Source organism: Ochotona princeps, chromosome 18, assembly GCF_030435755.1.
Source record: "Ochotona princeps isolate mOchPri1 chromosome 18, mOchPri1.hap1, whole genome shotgun sequence".
Lineage (NCBI taxonomy): Eukaryota > Metazoa > Chordata > Mammalia > Lagomorpha > Ochotonidae > Ochotona > Ochotona princeps.
The window spans coordinates 46,776,537-46,795,074 of record NC_080849.1 but is presented as its reverse complement, the minus strand read 5'-3'; the positions used below and the strand labels follow the sequence as shown (position 1 = coordinate 46,795,074).

The following is an 18,538-nucleotide window of genomic DNA, read 5'->3' as shown; positions in this document are numbered from 1 at the left end:
GAGGAGGAGAGACAGAGAGAAAGATCTTCTGTCCAATTATTCACTCCCCAAGTGACAGCAACAGCTGGAGCTGCACCAATCCAAAGCCAGGAGCCAGGAACTTCTTTCTGGGTCTCCCACATGGGTGCAGGGTCCCAAGGCTTTGGGCCGCCCTTGACTGCTTTCCCAGGTCACAAACAGGGAGCTGGACGGGAAGTGGAGCTGCTGGCATTAGAACCGGCGCTCATATGGGATCCCGATGCTACGTCACGGCACAGGACCCAATAATAGCCATTTTTAACAGCATGAAGTAATATTGCATATTGATTTTAATTTTCATTTTTAAAATTCAAATAATAAATAGCATTTTTTCTTAGCCCTTGGTCATTTGAATGTTCTCTTTGAAGAACAATCTGTTTAGGTCCTTTGCCCATTTTTTTCATGTACAGCTGAAAAAATATTGACCGCTTCATAAATTTGTATGTCATCCTTGCGCAGGGGCATACTCATCTTCTCTGTATCATATCAATTTTGGTAGTTGTGTTGCCGAAGCGAGTGCCTTTGCCCATTTTTAATTGGGTTATTTACTGAAGTTCATTTAGTTCCTTCTAGATTTTGGATTTGCCTTGTAGCAGGTGTACTGTTCAAAAACATATCTTTGCAGTCCATGGATCATCTCTTCACTCTCTTGGTTGTCTTTTTGCTGTGCAAAAAATTTTTTGGCATGCTGTAATACAATCTGTCTGTTCTTGCTTCTGTGGTCTGAGCTTTTAATGATATCCAAAGAAATCATTGCCAAAGCCCACTGGCACGGAGGTTGGCCCCTATGTTCTCTTCTGAATTTTATGATTTCTGCCTTATGTATTTTCAAATCCATTGTTATTTGATTTTCATATGTGATCTAAGATCAGAGTCCAATTTCTCTCTTTCACAGGTGGAAATCCAGTCCTCCTGTACCACTGTTTGAAGAGGTGACTCTCCCGTTGTGCCGCTACAAGTGAATTTCTCAGTTCGGTAAATTCTTGCACAAATATTTCTTAAATGCAGTACACAGCGGTAAAAACAATCAAGCGCCAGTAATGAACATGTGAGTTTTGAGGCCTTACATGAATGAAAACTTCACAATTTTAAAAGAAATCGAGGCGTCTTTCCCTGAGCCAGTGTCTCACTGTTCCGGAGTAGCTGTCACAGAGAACTGTAATTTTTAGAGCAGGGTGCAGGCTAAGGACAGGGTGTTCTAAAAGGATCCACACTCTTCAGGATGGCCAAGCCCAGGGGTGGCCGCTCTCCAAATACCTTCTTTCTGAACAGGACTTCTATTTGTCTGAAGACCTATTTGGCTCCTCTATAATTACTAGCTTTTTTATCTTAATTTTGGATCCACGCAAATCTCTCATTTTATGGAACACAGCACATCCCTAGCTTCATTGCAAAAATTTCCATTGGAAAAGAAAAGCCCTATTGTTAATGATGTTATTCAGCCAAGCATGCTAAACTGAATATTGTCTTTACTATCCTCCGTTTTAAGTACTCGGGGGTTATAAAAACGTTTGAAATAATGTGATTTCAAAGGGATACACTTAGCTCCTCCAGTCCCCAATCTCTGGGCTTCCTGTAGCCTCTCCTGGGACTTTGGTTTGAATTAATGTCTTGGTTGTTTGAATGTGAAGGTTCCTAAGACATGAACTCTGACCACCTTCCTTCTTGACTACACCTTGGGAAGGACTCATGACTCCACTAACAGTTCATGCAACAGAAGTCTCAAATGGGTGTTCAACGCCAGCCATCAACCATCAACAACCCTTCAGGATCAACTCCACTCTCCCAAGTATGAGGCCTGGCTCCTGGCTTTTGTGTGGCCCAACCCTGGGCTATTGCACCCATTTGGAGAGTGAATTACTGGGTTCCTCTCTCTCTCTCTCCTTTTCTCTCTGTAACTGTGACTTCCAAAAAAGTAAAATAAATCCTTCCTTTTTAAAAAAGATTTATTTTTATTGCAAAGTCAGAATACAGAGAGGAAGCTGTTTCATCCGATGATTCACTCCCCAAGTGACAGCAATGGCTGGAGCTGCACTGATCCAAAGCCAGGAGCCAGGAACTTCCTCCAGGTCTCCCAAATGGGTGGATTCAGGTCCCAAGGCTGTGGGCCGTCCTCTGCTGCTTTCCCAGGCCACAAGTAGGGATCTGGATGTGAAGTGGGGCTTTTAGGTTTAGAATCGGCACTCATATGGGATCCCAGCACATTCAAGGCGAGGACTTTAGCCGCTAGGCTACAATGCCAGGCCCAAAATAAGTCCTTTCTAAGGAGACGATGTTGGCCATAGGTGACTGACATGGTGGGAAACAGGGAGGTCATGACAAAAACTGTGATCCAGGATAACAACACTTCAGTGAAAAGTTTGATTCCTCTAACCCAGGACTTAGTGTGAGTATCCCTAAAGGCAGTTACACTAATCATAAGCCTTCTAACATAATAAAATAGGCTGTCAAGTGATAGACCGTCTGTTAATGATCCATTTCAGCCAAAAAAAAAAAAAATCTTAAAGCAGATGCACCAAGCCTTTCGATACCACTTCCCATTTGTAAGAAACACAGTTATGGCAACCACGCAGTGCAAAATTCAGATGTCTTGCTGTAAGCCTCTGGATTCACACCTATGTGGCTGCTTCTCTATGTGGCTGCTGGGGCATGGCCAGGTTCCCAGCACAGGTCCGATCTCAGGAACTGTGCAGCTCCTTTGACTACACCTTTCTCAGAGAAGTACTGCAGTCTGCACTTGAACTTCTCAATTTCTGTCTTCTCCTTTTACTTTACAAAGTTCAGACATCACTGCCTTCCATGATCCCTTTTATTTCTAATTCAAATACATTCCTTTTAATAAAGATTTTTTTTTTTTTTTGCTTCTAATCCATCTTGGTCTCTGATTCTTAGAGGACCAGAGTTAATACAAATGATACAGGAGTTGTCCAAGATGACAGACAGCGAATTGGGGTTTGAGATTAAGCATTCATCCCCCTATAGGCAAGGAAGTCGTTGAGTGCTGTATGAGACAAACCTAGTGAGACAAAGAGGGACTCAGTTGCTTCAGATTTTAATAGAAAGAAGGAGATCACCATGCATTGGAGTTGGGCATTTGGAGGATATGAGGGACAATGCCAGCAAAGATGGAATTGGCTCATTACTGCTTTGCTGTGTTGTGACTCTGAAGGGAGATAATGAAAACCTGAAGACCATTAGCAAGATAAATGTAGGAGGTGGATATTCTCTTTGGTGGCTTCTGAAGAGACTCTTATCTCCTGCAAGAGATTAATGGAACCAGCTTTATGACAGATGTAGGCCCTGATCGTTAGACTCACCCGGCTACAGAAATGTTTAAATGCTCAGCCAAAATCTGTTATGCCAAGAACAAGGCCAATAACATATTGGATTTAGCTCCTCTTAGCTCACAAAAACCAATTAATCATTAGCATCTCTTCAGAACTCCACATTCAATGTCATGTTGATGGCCCAAATTCAAGTCACAGAATACCTGTGCCATGGAAATCAGCAAGTGCTATGAGTCATGGATTCTCTTGGTCTTTCTTTTCAGAGAACTGGTTATTAAATATTAAAGCAAGAAGTGCTGCTTCTACATCCTCTCCTGGCTGCCAGACCAACAATGAAAATTAAATCCCAGTATAGCCTTGCAGGGTGTATAACTGCACCCAAGGATTGTTCATGCAGGGACTGCTAGAAGTGCCCAGCTTTCCCTGATAGGAACCTAGGGGGATCCTGGGTGGTACATTTTATGGATGCTTGATCAAGGAAAACAGAGCATAAGTAGAATAAGTAAGAATAAATTGATTTATGGACTATTTCCTAGAGAGACTGATTTAACATCTGACAATAACTCTAAGGGAAGGTTATTAGATAAAATAAAAGTATGTCTCAATATTGGGAGATGTGTATACTAAAAAGTATTGGTGTTTATCTGAAATTCAAATTGAACTGAGCAGCCTGCACTTTCATTTGCTAACAGGGGAGCACAAGTCCTGGTGGATACTCAAACCTACCTCTAGGGAGGCACGTCAAAGCCTGGAGAAAGTGAAGATCAATGCTAAGTCTATGAAATTCCCAAGCTTCCCTACCAGAAAGAAGGCTGATCAAGGTTGAGGGAAGTGGAAGATCTTAGATGATGGTGTTCTACATCGTATCATTAAGGCCATTGGTCCGAGCAAGTGCGCATGCATCTCTACTATGCTGTTCAGGAGTGGCTCCTCTGCTCTCCATGATGGTGGAAAAGGCTGATGAGACCTGGGTTTGAACATCCGTAGACATGAGGGAGCCCCAAAGTTGCAGAGGACCAGAAGTAACTGTGCAGCCAGTGGGCTGAAACTCCTCCAACAACTGATGGGGGTCCATCAAAGGCACCTGTGGAAGTGATTCCCCTGAAACAGGAAGAAACCACGACTTTGGCCTTGTAATTTGTTCATAAACTTGGTCAAAGCTACAGGCACAGATTAATCAATGACTGGAGAGTAACAAAAAGGCATAAAGATCCAGGACTGGTTAAATAAATTATCCATTTAGTCCTAAATTAGAGTTTGAGATTTCTGTGTTGACTAGGAAGATCTACACTGGGGAACATAATTAGAGCAGAGTACGTGTCTTCACTTGGAGATGATTCCAGCTGATTTGTGCAAGTTTCTGCTTATGTACTGTTATATTATACCATGTAAAAAGTTTACTAATAAACTGAAGCTCTGAAAAGCTCACTCTCATTTAGGATTTTTGTGGGTCCACATATGAATGTGCTGTCGTAAAGCGGGGTCTGTGAGTGTCTTTGTGTGTGAGTGGACACCCATGCACAGCTGTACCCCGCCTAGGTAAGGGCACATACAACCAGGTGGATAGCTGGGGATTGGGTTGTGAGGTTAAAAAAAAGGCATTTATTTCTGAAAGTAAATTTCAGTAGAGATTTTGGCCGCTTTAATCCCCTTTCCATTTAAGCATTAAACCTCATATACCTGAAAAGAAAGAATAGAGAACTTCTAGACCAGAAGGAATATGGAAAAATAAGCAGAGGCAATAATTCTTATTTTTAATCATCACATAAATAGAGTTTGAGAAAAATAAGCAGCCTTTGCTTGAGGGATGGAAGTGGTATGCTGTCTCCAGGGGATGGACAGGTTTTAATTAAGACGGAGTGGCAGAAAGAATGTTGAAACAAGGGTGGAAGAGATTTGCTGATCCCTGTGAAGAAATTTCAGAAAGTACATATAAGTCCCAGGAGGGAGAGGGGAGGACATGCAGAGAACAGCAATGAGAATGCTAGAGACAACTAGAGTTTGACAAACTCATTGAATTTAATGGATGCACTCCAGGACTACAAGATTGTGCTCCAAAACAAAATGAATCTGAGTAAGGAGTGTCTCATGCTGCCAGCCACTTGGAGGAGGACAGCCTTGAAGTGAGGCCCAAGGGGAAGTGAGGGCTGTGTGTGTGCTGCTGTTGTCTAAAATGAGCACATGGCGGCCTTTGATAGTCATAAACAGACCAGCACAAAGCCAGCTCTTCTGTCTGGATGTATGGCAGGTGTAGGGGTGGGAGTGGAATACAGTGACCTATGCAAGGCCATTCAGTCTCTTTCTGGGGCCAATATTCTACCTTGTTATGGTGGCATCAACTTTTTCTGTGATCTCGTGCCTGCTTTGGTTGAGGAAGTAGGGCGAGAGGCCATCTCCATTCTCTGGTAGGCATTCAGTGTACATTAGGGCCTGAAGACCAGGCATCAGGGCATGGGGCCTGATAAGGAGGGACCACCAAAGGTCAGAGAGGAACTGCAAAGTGCAGATCACACAGGAGATTTGGATCTTGTGAGCGCTTCTGTAAAAGATGTGAACTGATCATGCTTAAATAATTCCATGTTTAGTGGACATCAGCACCACATTGCTTCTTCTATTCAGTCTCTGGAAACCACTTTTCTCTTGTCCTATGAATTTGACTACTGAGAAGCCTCATCTGAGTAGAATAATACATTATCTTTCCTTCTATGGCTGGTTTGTTTCACTTAACATGTTAGCCTGAGGCTTCATCAATGTCATCATTTACTGCATCATTTACTTCTTTTTAAAGGTGGAATAGCATTTCACTGTGTTTTGCATACCACGTTTTATTATCCATTCATCCATCAATAGACATTAAGGTTCTTTTCATACAGCTGTTGTGAGTTAATACTGCAAGGTGTATTATAGCGCTAGTATTTCTTTAAGCTCCTCTTTTCAATTCTACATAAATAGGCACAAGTGAAATTACTGGGTCATATGGTAGTTTTGTTTTTAGTTCTTTGAGGAATTTCCATACTATTTTCTGTAGCCATGTACCATTTTTGGATTCCCAGGAAAAATGTACAAGGATCCCAAATTCCTCATATCTTTGCATAAAGTGATGTGGTATACAACAATGTCATAATTAACAATTCTCTAGTGCACACTGAAATTTGTTAAGAAGGTATATATCATGCTAATTGTTTCATCACAGTGAAATGAGCTTTTTTCCCTAAAGGATCATTTTAGTGGGTGTGTTAAAAATAAATGAAAAGGGAAACAAGGAAGCACAAAACTTTTGTTTCCTCTTAGAGCCTGTGGAGATCTGCTAGGAACAGAGCTTTTAAAGGGGAAATAAGTCTATGAGGATTTGGTGTAGGATCTTCCCTTCCCTTCTCCCGCACATGAAAAGCCAAGCCTCCAAAGCCAAAAGAAGCACATCAGTTTGAAAACTGAAGATGGGACTGCTTGAGTTCTATCTGGGCAAGGATAAGAGAGAGCAAAATGATTACTACCAGTAAATGGCGTAAGACTGGAGTAATCCAGAGGAAGGCAACTCTTGTGCATGCAAATGGTGGCATGAGTCATCCCTGCTTCCACAGCAACCTGTCCACCGAAGCTGTTGGGGCAGAGTCCCTATGATGCTATATCCCTGTGAGATTTAAACTGGTGAAAGAGAAACAGGTGTAGATAGAAAGAAGAGTGGGTGAGGGAAGAGGAGAGGGAAGAAGAAGAAGAGGAGGAGAGAAAGAAGAGAGAAACAAATAGAATAAGAAAAGGAAAATGAAGGAAGGAAGAAGTAGGGGAAAGGGAAAGCAAGAAAACAAAAGGGAGGGGAGGGAAGATGAAGAAAGACGGGCGAGAGGAAAGGAAGGGTTCTTGTTTTCTGAAAGTGGGTGATCATGCTGTGCAGTAGGGCCAGCAGGGCCTTGAGTATAGATTCTTGCTTTAGTTTCAGCATTACCTCCCCAGCTGTATCTATAAGAAAATAGGGTGCTCTCAAGAGCCAGATATTTAAAGAAATCCTTTCAGGTCATCACTAACCAGAGATAACGGAACACAGACTTCAGGGTCCACACAAAACTAGGAATAAATACTTTGAAGAAAATATGCATGGAATCTTGGAAAAGTAACTGCAGAATAGTTTGGAAGACTCACCAGTGGATAGCTACATCCCTCAATAATAAAAACACAGCAATCTGTAAGAATGGGCAAATCAGAACTCCAGAGTTACCATACTGGGACACTCAACATTAGCCATCTCTACCAAAAATATATATATACAAACAAACAGGCAAGTGGGGCTCATCAACAGCAAAATCATATGAGAAAAGCCACTCCTAAGGAATTTCAGACATCAGTATTACTAGGTAACTGTCTCAAATATGGTTCAGAGCTAAAGGAAAGAGGGGACTAAGACAAATGGAAACAGGAGAAGCATGCCTCAAGAGGGAGCAGCATTAAAGAGGGCAAAAATTTTAAGAAGGCTGTGAACAAATTCTAGAGCTGAAAAGTATAAAATTGAAGTTAAAAATTGACTTCGGTTTAGTTCAAAATCAATTTGAGTTTTCAAAACTATCAACAAACTTAAAGAGAATGAAAATTGTCCTCTTCAAGGATCAGAAAGAAAGGAGGAAAATGAATTGAATCTACGGGACCTGGAAGAAATCACCAAAGATGCACACCTTAAATCTTCAGAAAGAGAACAGAAAAAAAATGAAGAAACAGTGACCGAAGTTTTCTTAATTCTGTTTTTAAAGAATACATGTTGGATTAAATATTTATTATCAAGAAATTCAGCAAAATGTAAGTTGGATAAATTCAAATAAATCTGCACCAAGACACATCATATTCAAGTGGTCACATCCAAAGATACAGAGAAATTCAAAGGCAGAGAGGAAAGAGAAGCTCTTTATGTGCAATTTATCTTCAATAAGATTAATAGATGACTTCTAGTCAAAAAACATTGATTATAGAAGGCAACGAAATGACATATTTAAGGTACTGAAGGAACAAAAAATGTTGATTAAGAATTCCATATCCAGCAAAACTATCATTCAAAAAAAAAGGAGTACTTAAAACATTTCAGAGCAACAAAAGCTGAAGGAATCCCTTACCACTCCCACCCCCCAACCCTGTCCTAAACATCTGCTATACAAAGGAGTCATTCAGATTTCAATGAAAAGACAGTGAAATAAGTCAGTCCCAGAAAGACAAATACCATATGTTCTCTCTAATATAAGGAAATCCTTAGGCAAACTGGAATGTATAGTGATGGAGTAATAGAGACTACCACATCCAGAAGTGAAGACACAATGTAACATGCATCCCTACTTCTAAAACAAAGATGGACTCCCAATGAAACTGTTGGACATATCTAGACAATGGGGTGATGGACTGTCTGACATTGTTTATACCAGGAATGTCAGGGCACACTTAAATAACAGACTGATGGAATCATGACTCCTTATGAAGGACTATGCTATTGTAGCAACACGGGGAAGATCAGTCGGGGGTAGGAAGTTGGGGAGGAATCCAAGACTCTATGGAATTATATCATAAAATTCAAAATTAAACATAAAGATTGAAATTTAAAAAAAGAAAAGAAACTGGATATTAGCTTAAAGTTATAATGTGAAAAATTTTTAAATGACCAAATATGGTAGCATCAAATAAACTGTTAATGTAAGTTTGGATTTTTTTTAAGATCTATTTACTTTTATTGCAAAGTCAGATATACAGAGAGGAGGAGAGACAGAGAGGAAGATCTTCCATCTGATGATTCACTCCCCAAGTGACCGCAATGGCTGGAGCTGCGCTGATCCGAAGCCAGGAGCCGGGAATTTCCTCCAGGTCACCCACATGGGTACAGGATCCTAAGGCCTAGGGCTGTCCTCAACTGCTTTCCCAGGCCACAAGCAGGGAGCTGGATGGGAAGTGGAGTTCTGGGCTACTAACTGGCACCTATATGGGATCCTGGCATGTTCAAGGCGAGGACTTTAGCCACTAGGCCACTGCACCGGGTTCTGTACTTTGGATTTTTAACTCTTCCTTTTTCTATATGATTCTAAAGGCAAATGCTTAAAGTATATATTACAAATCTATATCAATGCAAACATAATACATGAAGGTTTATCTGTGGCAATAATGACAATGTGAAGGAGGTGGGGCAGAGTTGGAAGGGGATAAAGTGCTTGTATAATACTGAATTTAAGCTAATATTATTCAGATTAGACTGTGATAAATTTAAGGTGCTAATTTGGGTCCCAAAGCATTACTACCAAATAGTAATATTTTTAAAATATGTAAGGGGAGGAATCAGTGCTGTGGCATAGTGCATAAGGCAACCACCAGTATTGCCAGCATCTTATATGATCGCTGGTTCAAATCCTACTATACAGCTTCCTGCTAATTAGCATTGGAAAGCAGCAGAGAAGGGCCCAAATGCTTGGGTTTCTGCACCCCCTGGGGAAACTGTGCTGAAGCTCATGGCTTTGATTAGGTCATTGTGGCCATTTGGGAAGTGAATCAAAGGATTAAAGACCTCCATCTCCCCCCTCCCCTTCTTTTTCTGTAAATCTGCAATTTACAGAAAATAAATACATAGTCTTAAAAAAAAAAAAAAAAACAGGAAAGAAAAAAAGCCCAAGTGAATCAAAACAGTGGAAAGATATCTCCAAGAAACTACAAGGGGATAACTTTACTGAAATTTACCCTCAGCAAAATCTGAAAGGGCATTCAGCTGAAGTGTGATACCTTAGGTAAACAAAGGGGAAACTGGAACTTAATCCACACTGCATAATGAACACAGTGAAGAAATTATCAGGAAGTACATAAAAGATAAACATGGCAATGCTGTTTGGCCATTACCTGTTGCTTCTGAGTAGGTTATACTGGCAAACCTTCAGCTTATCTTGGAAGCAGACGTAACTGTAGGGCCCTTTGTGTTTCTTCTTGCTTCTTTATCTCATGCTAATTGATATCTATACCAGGCTGAATAGCTACTACCTCTTAGGATACATTATGTACAGTTTCTGATTTGAATTGTTTACACTTAAATCTTAGAAGTTCGGTTACTTTGAGTCCCAGCTCCACAGATTTTGTCACTGAATTTCCATTATTGTAGTTTGTCAGTTCTGCAGCATTTTATATATCATGCAATATATACGGCTCAAGAGATGTGACCTTATCTAAATTTGAATACCCTCTGCAGATGCCTCTACAAACTGCCTGCTTCCACTCAATTATTTCTGTAAAACATTTCCTTGGTCAGATTAGGGAATGGTGGGAAGTAAGGGAGAGTTATAGCCCCCTCTGGGCCATAAGGGTTTACACCTCCAGGTCCAGTGCTATTTAAGTCAAAAGTATTTGTTGTTTTAGAAAGAAAGGAAGGGAGAAGAGAGGAGAGAGGGAGAGAGGTGTCATCCGATGGCTCACTCTCTCAAATGTCCGCAGCACCCTTAAGGCTTCCATGATTCCAACTGAATCATTTTTTGGCCAAATCTAGTTCATTTTCAACTCGAACAAACACATCTTATACTTGATCACATTTTAACATCTGATTTTGCTTTAACCATACCCAGATTTCCCTCTGTCATTTATTGTGTATTTTTCCTATATTCTGTATATTAAGGCATTTTCTCAAGGGCAACAAGAAATTTCATGTACAACCTTCTTAGTCTCTTGTGTGAAATATCAACATAGACAATCCAACAAGCCCAGTGATCCACTCGCCAGCCATCAAGTTCTGAACAGCTCACAGCAAACCACCCTACACACATTGCTTTTTTCTGGGGGTGGGTCTGTGAGAACCTAAAAAGGTTGTAAGGCTCTGCCTGCTTAGACATTTAGAGGTTGTTGGATCAGAGTCCAATGCTTCCAAACCACCTACTGCACAATGCCCATTTGAAATCAACTATTATCAAGTTTTGTCAGCATTATATATGTTATTTGTATAGAGATTAGATTTAGCACAGAAAGGTTTGTATGATTTGGGGAAGGAATCACTTTCATACACAAAAAAAGCTAAAACTGGAGTGTGTGCTTTTAATAATACAACACATTCAGAATTCTGCCTTTTATGATGTGTAAACAATCTCAAGAAAATATGACCTAAAGGTGAGAATAATGACTCAATGCTAATGAGAAACACTATTTCAAATGAGTTTGTCATTATCATTTTGCATGTGATACAGTTATATTTTCTATAATTTTCACATGTCTTACAAGAAAACTCCACGGGATACAGCAAGAGATTAATTCTGATAACATACTGAAGATCCTGTACAAGATTAAATTTTAAAATTAATTAGGAAGATAATTAACAAATCATTGTTAACCCCACATAAAGCACAATTAAATGTAACAATTGTGACTAAAGTCACAGTCCCCTAATAACTTACTAGTTTTTCTGATATGATTGCATAAACTCAGAATAAATGCAAAAGCTGAGTTTTATTCCAGGTATCTAAGAGGGTATAGCTCACAAGGCATATAAAATTTTGAGTAAATAGCCTATAGATCTGGGATTATCCACATTATCATATTAAAATACTGTAGACTTCATTGAGCAATAAATCAAGTAACTCAACTTCATTCATCTATTTTCTCATGTGACATAGGAAACTATCTAAATTTATTCCAGAGTTACAAACCCAGAGTGCTACCCCATGAGGCAAGGTGCACTAGTAATGACATGGACGCCTCTCAGTCCCAATAAGTGGTTGCTTTTGAGTGGGTATACAAGCATTATTCAAAAGGACCCTAAATATTCACAGACCTCATCTGAACTATTTCATGTCAATTTCACTTATGGAAGATTAGTGGTGGGTTTGATATTTTTTACTTCAGTTTATCTTCTATTTTCTTTTCTAGATAATTAAAGCACTTTGAAGGTAAATTTTGTGCTACTATAGTTGGACCATTCTCTCCCAAACCCAGGTTTAAATTTAATTGGTACTGTAGGAGGTGATTAGGCTAAGAGGGCTGTGGCCTTGTGAATGAATGGATGCTATCGCTAAGGGTGTTCATTTTGTTCGAGCAATGAGTTACTGGTTGAAAGTGTGAGTTCCACTGGATGCTCTCTGCCATGCATCCCTAGCTGCCTTTCCACCATGCTGTGATGCCACAGAGAGGTCCATATCAACCAGGTACCAGGGCCAAGCCTCTGAAACCCATGAACCACAAACTTCTGCTGTCTTAAATTACTCAATCGTGGAATTCTGTTACAGCAGCAGGAAGTGGACTAAACAGCCTACCTTTACAAGTTTGGAGCTTTGGGTTTTCATTTGTGATACAAGTCTGACGGCTATAATAGAGGCTAAAAGAACCGTAACTTCATGAACGGGTTGCATTTGTGTGCCTCACCAAACAATGTGGATGTAAAGAACCTGGAGTGGCCATGGGGTCTCTTTGGCTTTAGGGCTCTCCGTTCCTTGCTTGCTGTCCTCTTCTCAACAGCTTCCAGCTGGTGGTCTATGATAGGCTTCAGCTATGGGGAGGGGAGGATAGAACATGGCAGGGGAATATCCTTTCTTTCCTTTAGTCTACACGCATCAGTCAGACTCATGTTTTATTGCTGTGATTTTGGTGGCAAGGCCACATACAGCCACAAGGAATGGTGGAAATAGAGGACTCAGCTTGCACTAGAGGCAAAGGAGGGAAAAGAATGGACAATGAGAAACATCAGCAGTTTCAAGCACAGATTCCATCTCCTGGCTTTTGTAGACAGTCCCTTCTATCTGTTGCATGTTAACTCCTATTTGAACCTAATTTGGGGGATTTGCTACACCAGTCTGTTGCTCCCACCTATAGCCTGCAACAGTGTATAACCAATCCCAGGGGTACATAGTCTGGCTGGCTGGCATTGTACTGAGAGTTAAACTGCTGCTTGCAATCCTGGTTTCCCATGTCAGAATATTGGCTTGGATCCTGGCTACTCAACTTCCGACACGATTCCTTGTTAAAGCACCTAGGAAAGCAGCAGCAGATGTCTGAAACACTCGTGTCCTTGCTACCTACATGGAAGACATAGCTGGAGATGCCGACTCTCGCTTTGGCCTAGCCCAGGTGGAGTCACTGGGACGATTGGAGAGTGAACCAGCTAATGGAAGATCACTCTCTGCCCGTCTGTCTGTCACTCTGTCAAAGAAACAAATAAGTAAACACATAAATGTTTTCTGATAAAAGAACTCATTGGTGGATCTTGGAGGTAAAGGGGTGGTGTAATCATGCAGATTATCATAAATCGTACATTGACATTTCTATCTTGTACATTTCAATATTGCTTCAGGACAAATGTGTGAGGGTTTTGCTGGTGGGAATATGGCCAAGCAAACATCTTTCAGCATGATTCTCTGTCAGAAAATTACATCATGAGCTCCTTGGGTCAAGAGAACAGAGGAGGGAATCGCAACCTCACAAAGTGGCCTGGGTGGAACAAGTTTGGGCCACTGCATGGAACAGGTGTCGGGGACTCCATTGCTGCAGGGGCTCCCTGTGACTTGGAGAGTGCTGAGAGGAGGTTCACAGCTGCCAGTTTCATTTTTGCTTGACTGGGAAGCTTTGGTGCTTCTGAAAGGTTATGAAGCCCTTTCATCAGGGCTGTGACTATCTAATATCAAAAGTGCATGGGCTTTGCTTAGCAGTGTGTCTTGAATGGCTTCCAAAAAAGGAGGACTGGAAAGCTATAGATCTTGTAATAAAATTAAATGCAGCTATCACATAAACTTTTACTCCCAGTCAATAATCACCAAATTATAACAAAAACTCAATTAGGATCACCAGGGTCTGTCTTAGGAATGGCAATGTGGCCAGTGGTTTCTTTTTAAGATATGTCTTGGGCCGGGCACAGTAGCCTAGTGGCTGAAGTCTTCCATGTGCTGGGATCCCATATGGGTGCTGCCAGTTCACATCCTGGCTGCCCCACTTCCCTTCCAGCTCCCTGTTTGAGACCTGGGAAAGCAGTCGAGGACAGCCCAAAGCCTTGGTATCCTGTACCTGTGTGGGAGATCTGGAAGAAGCTCCTGGCTCCTGGCTTTGGATCAGCTCAGCTCCGCTGTTGCAGTCACTTGGGGAGTGAATCAGCGGATGGAAGATCTTCCTCTCTGTATATGTGACTTTCCAATAGACATAAATAAGTCTTTAAAAAGAGAGAGGGGTTGGGGGAGAGAGAGAAGTCTTTACATACACTGAGGAAGGGAGATGGCTGGAAACAGTTTCCAAAACACTTTTCATGAATATTGAGGTCTCCAGAATAGGCCACACCATTAAAATCGCCCTGAGCAAACAGATGGCTCTCTTCCAAGTCACCCTCCTTTGCACAGACTGATGAGGTCTCACCTTCGGGACTGACTATAGCCATCTTCAGCAGATAAAAGCACAGGATATTTCTTAATGAGAACCACCTAATAAATAATCTCAACTCTCAGAATTCAATTTAAAATATAATTGTAAAAGAAAATTATCAGTGGCAAAATTAACCTGCTTTTTTAGAAAAAGCATAACCCAGGCCCAGTAGTAGCCTAGTGTGCAAGCCTATGTACCTTGCAAGCGCCTGGATCCCATGTGGGTGCCAGTTTGTGTCCTAGTGGCCTCGTTTCCCATCCAGCTCCCTGCTTGTGGCCTGAGAAAGCAGTCAAAGATGGCCCAGGGCTTTGAGACCCTGTACCCATGTGGGAGACCCAGAGGAAGCTCTTAGTTCCTGGCTTCGGATTGGCTCAGCTCCAGCTATTGTGGCCACTTGGGGAGTGAATCATAAGACAGAGGACCTTCCTGTCTGTCCTCCTCTCTGTATATCTGACTTTCCAATAAAAATAAATAAATCTTAACAAAAAAGACTAAATTGAGGAGCTGTGACAGAATTGAAACAGAAAACTCACTGAATATCAATAACTAAAGAAGGATTCAACTTGGAAGAAATGAGCACACATTTAGAAATTGAATGTAATTAATATTACAACAAATTCCAGTTTGTGAATAGCTAGGGATATTCAATTTGGGATTAGAAAAAAAATTGTATAATCTATTTGAGAAAAAAGCTGATAATTAAAAGATGAAGATAAAAAGTATGGGATACCAAATAGATAACAGTTATAATTAAATACATCTAACTTGATTTATGATGACAAAACCAAAAGGAAACCTAATGAAAATGGACTGTAGGCTTGTTTTTGTTGTCAAGTTGCATAATAAAGACTCTATCTGTTGCTGCCATCGTCTTTTATTCATAGCAGGAAATGAACACACTAGGTAGAAGAACAATTATTCTTTTCAAACTGTCAATTAACTTTAGTAAATAAAACTAATAACCCAAGCTGTAAAATGTTTGGAAATAAAAAGCAAACACCCATGATATCATTGCCATCACACATTTAATGTTTTGGTTTTTGGTGGTTAATGTGAACCTTTTAAATTTATGCATACTTTCTTACATATGCTCATTTCCACAGCAGCAAACTTGATGGACTAGAATTTTGAGCACCTTCAAGGAGGGGATACTAGTAGGGGAAGCAATCAAGTAACAAGGTTTTCTAGAAAGCTCCCGGAAAATGGAATTAAAGGATAGTCTATTTCGGTACAAAATGTTTTTGAAATGCACATGTAAGTTTTTCCTAATATACATTCCCATGGACTTTTGGAAGATCCCTCCCATGAATCAGTTATGTAGACAAGGACAGTAGAGAAAATAAGGGCAGTTCAAGAGGGTGGAACCAGGCAGGCGCTGCATCAGCTTTTCGTACCTTCTTTTTTCTGAATCACACATGTCACTTTTAAAGTTTTTTTTTTTAAATATTATTTTATTACAAAGTCAGATATACAGAGAAGAGAGACAGAGAGGAAGATCTTCTGTCTGATGATTCACTCCCCAAGTGAGCCACAACAGGTCGGTGCGCGCCGATCCGATGCCAGGAACCAGGAACCTCTTCCGGGTCTCCCACGAGGGTGCAGGGTCCCAGTGCACTGGGTCGTCCTCGACTGCTTTCCCAGGCCACAAGCAGGGAGCTGGATGGGAGGTGGAGCTGCCAGGATTAGAACCGGAGCCCGTATGGGATCCCAGGGCGTTCAAGGTGAGAACTTTAGCCGCTAGGCCACGCCGCAGGGCCCTAAAGTTTTATTTTATCCTTGATTGACATATAATAATTACACACACTTAGAAGGTACAAGGTAATGTTTCAAACATACGGATGTTGTGTAATGATCAAATCAAGGTAATTGGCTTATCCATCACTTTAAGCAGGTATCATTGTTTTTTCATATGTGACTGTCTTCCACATTTGTTAACCAGGAGTATAGCATTCTACTGTGCAACAGATCCCGGAACTTGTTCTTCTCATTGTGGAACTGTACCACTTGACTAGCCTTTGACCCTGTCTCATTTCTATCCTCCCCAGCCCACACTCTGCAAACTGTTCTAATGCAGAGCAGCCTGAGGGCATTCTGAGCAGTGGAAGAAGGCAGACATAGAAAGTCATATACGCTATGATCTCACTCGGATGAGGAACCTAAACATGTCGACCTCATGGTTCTTTACCGTGTTGAAAGAACAGTCACGTTGAGGCTCAGTGAAAAGTGATTTGAGCCAAGGCAGGAAGCCAAGGTGGGGCATAAGCTGGGAAGCAGGTTGTGGGCAGAGGGCCTTAATGTTACCAAGACCCTCTGTGGATCGTCCTGGCAATCTGCAGGTCCTCTTGGATGAACCAGACCCTTCATGATGGGGCAGGCCAGGCACAAACCTAGGCCTCTGTACTTCAGCCTCAGTGACTGGAGGCATCCTCTTCACTTTCATTGTTTCATCGGTTCCTATCGTTTAATGCTGAATATTGTCCCTTTTTTACCCTTTATGTTACAGTAATGTCATTAAGATGGTCACATCTTTGTTGACTTAGTTACCCATGAATGAAAACTTTCCAAATTCATAGTTTTTAAATGTTTATTTGAAATGCAGAGAGAGAGAAGTCTTACTGATACGTATGAACGTTGTTCATAATTTTTCTTAATGACATAATTTCTCATTGTTCATTAATTTCTTCTTAAAAAATGCACTTAAAGGGCATAGAGAGGAAGTTGCAAAGAGAGAGATCCTCTATGCATTGGCTTACTTCCCAAAAGCCCACAATAGTCTGGGCTGGTCCAGGCCAAAGTTGGGGGCTGGGAACCCATTTTGGGTCTCCTGTGTGAGTGGCAGGGAACCAACTGGTGTCATCAGTGATGTTGCTCAGGTATATATCAGCAGGAAGCTGGAATTACAAGCAGAGCTGGGACTTCCATGACTTCATCACAGAATTTGAATGTCCCAAGCAGCGTTTTAACTGTTGTGCCAAATGTTTGCTTCATTGTAGTATACTCACATTGTATGCGATTATTTAAATGAGAAACATTCATAATTTTCAGCTAATTCTTTTGCCAATTCTCGTCTTAGAATTATGCCCTGTGCCAGGCCTGGTGTGATAGCCTAGATGTTAAAGTCCTCATCTTGAATGCGCCAGGATCCCATATGGGCACTAATCCCAGAAGCCCCACTTCCCATCCAACTCCCTGCTTGTGGCCTGGGAAAGCAGTCAAGAATGGTTCAAAGCCTTCGGACCCTGCACCCGTGTGGGAGACCTGGAAGAAGTTCCTGGCTCCTGGCTTCAGATTGGCTCAGCTCCAGCCATTGCGGCTGCTTAAGGAGTGAACCATCAGACGGAAGATCTTCCTCTCTGTCTCTCCTCCTCTCTGTATATTTACCTTTCAAATAAAAATAAAGAAGTTAAAAAAAAGAATTACACCGTGTGCAAGATGCAATAATTTTATCATTCTATTTTTTTTTCGTTTTTTTTTTTAATTTAATTATTTATTATTTAACTTCATTAATTACATTGTATTATGTGACACAGTTACATAGATACTTGGGTATATATACATGCATATCGAATCTTTGTCCATGCCTTCTTGTGATTGCAGAAAACACAGCAATGTTAAATAATCAGGGCAATGTGTTCCACTACTTTTATTGTGTTTTTGGGAGATTGTTTCAGTAGGTTTGCGTTAGGTATGAAGCTCAGTTTTCATTCAAACTACCTATTCTTCATCATTGTCAGGAAGCATCCATTCATTTTCATTTTCATAGATACTTACAGTGATCCAAATCGATTTCAATATCCATTTAGGTTATTATTTTCAGAAATTCAATCTATTTATAGGATATGTTGATACTTAACCACCTTTTAAAATTAAAGCAATCTTATCATCTTCTTAGTTCATTTACTTATGTG

The 18,538-nt window shown here is 40.9% G+C and overlaps 1 non-coding gene across 1 annotated transcript; it reads right to left on the bottom strand.

The window, feature by feature from the left end:
- Positions 1 to 432: 432 nt before the first annotated feature.
- On the bottom strand, positions 433 to 538 carry LOC131482569 (U6 spliceosomal RNA). The gene has a single exon (XR_009247112.1). It is a non-coding gene; the product is annotated as a U6 spliceosomal RNA (small nuclear RNA).
- Between the last annotated feature and the right edge of the window lie 18,000 nt (positions 539 to 18,538).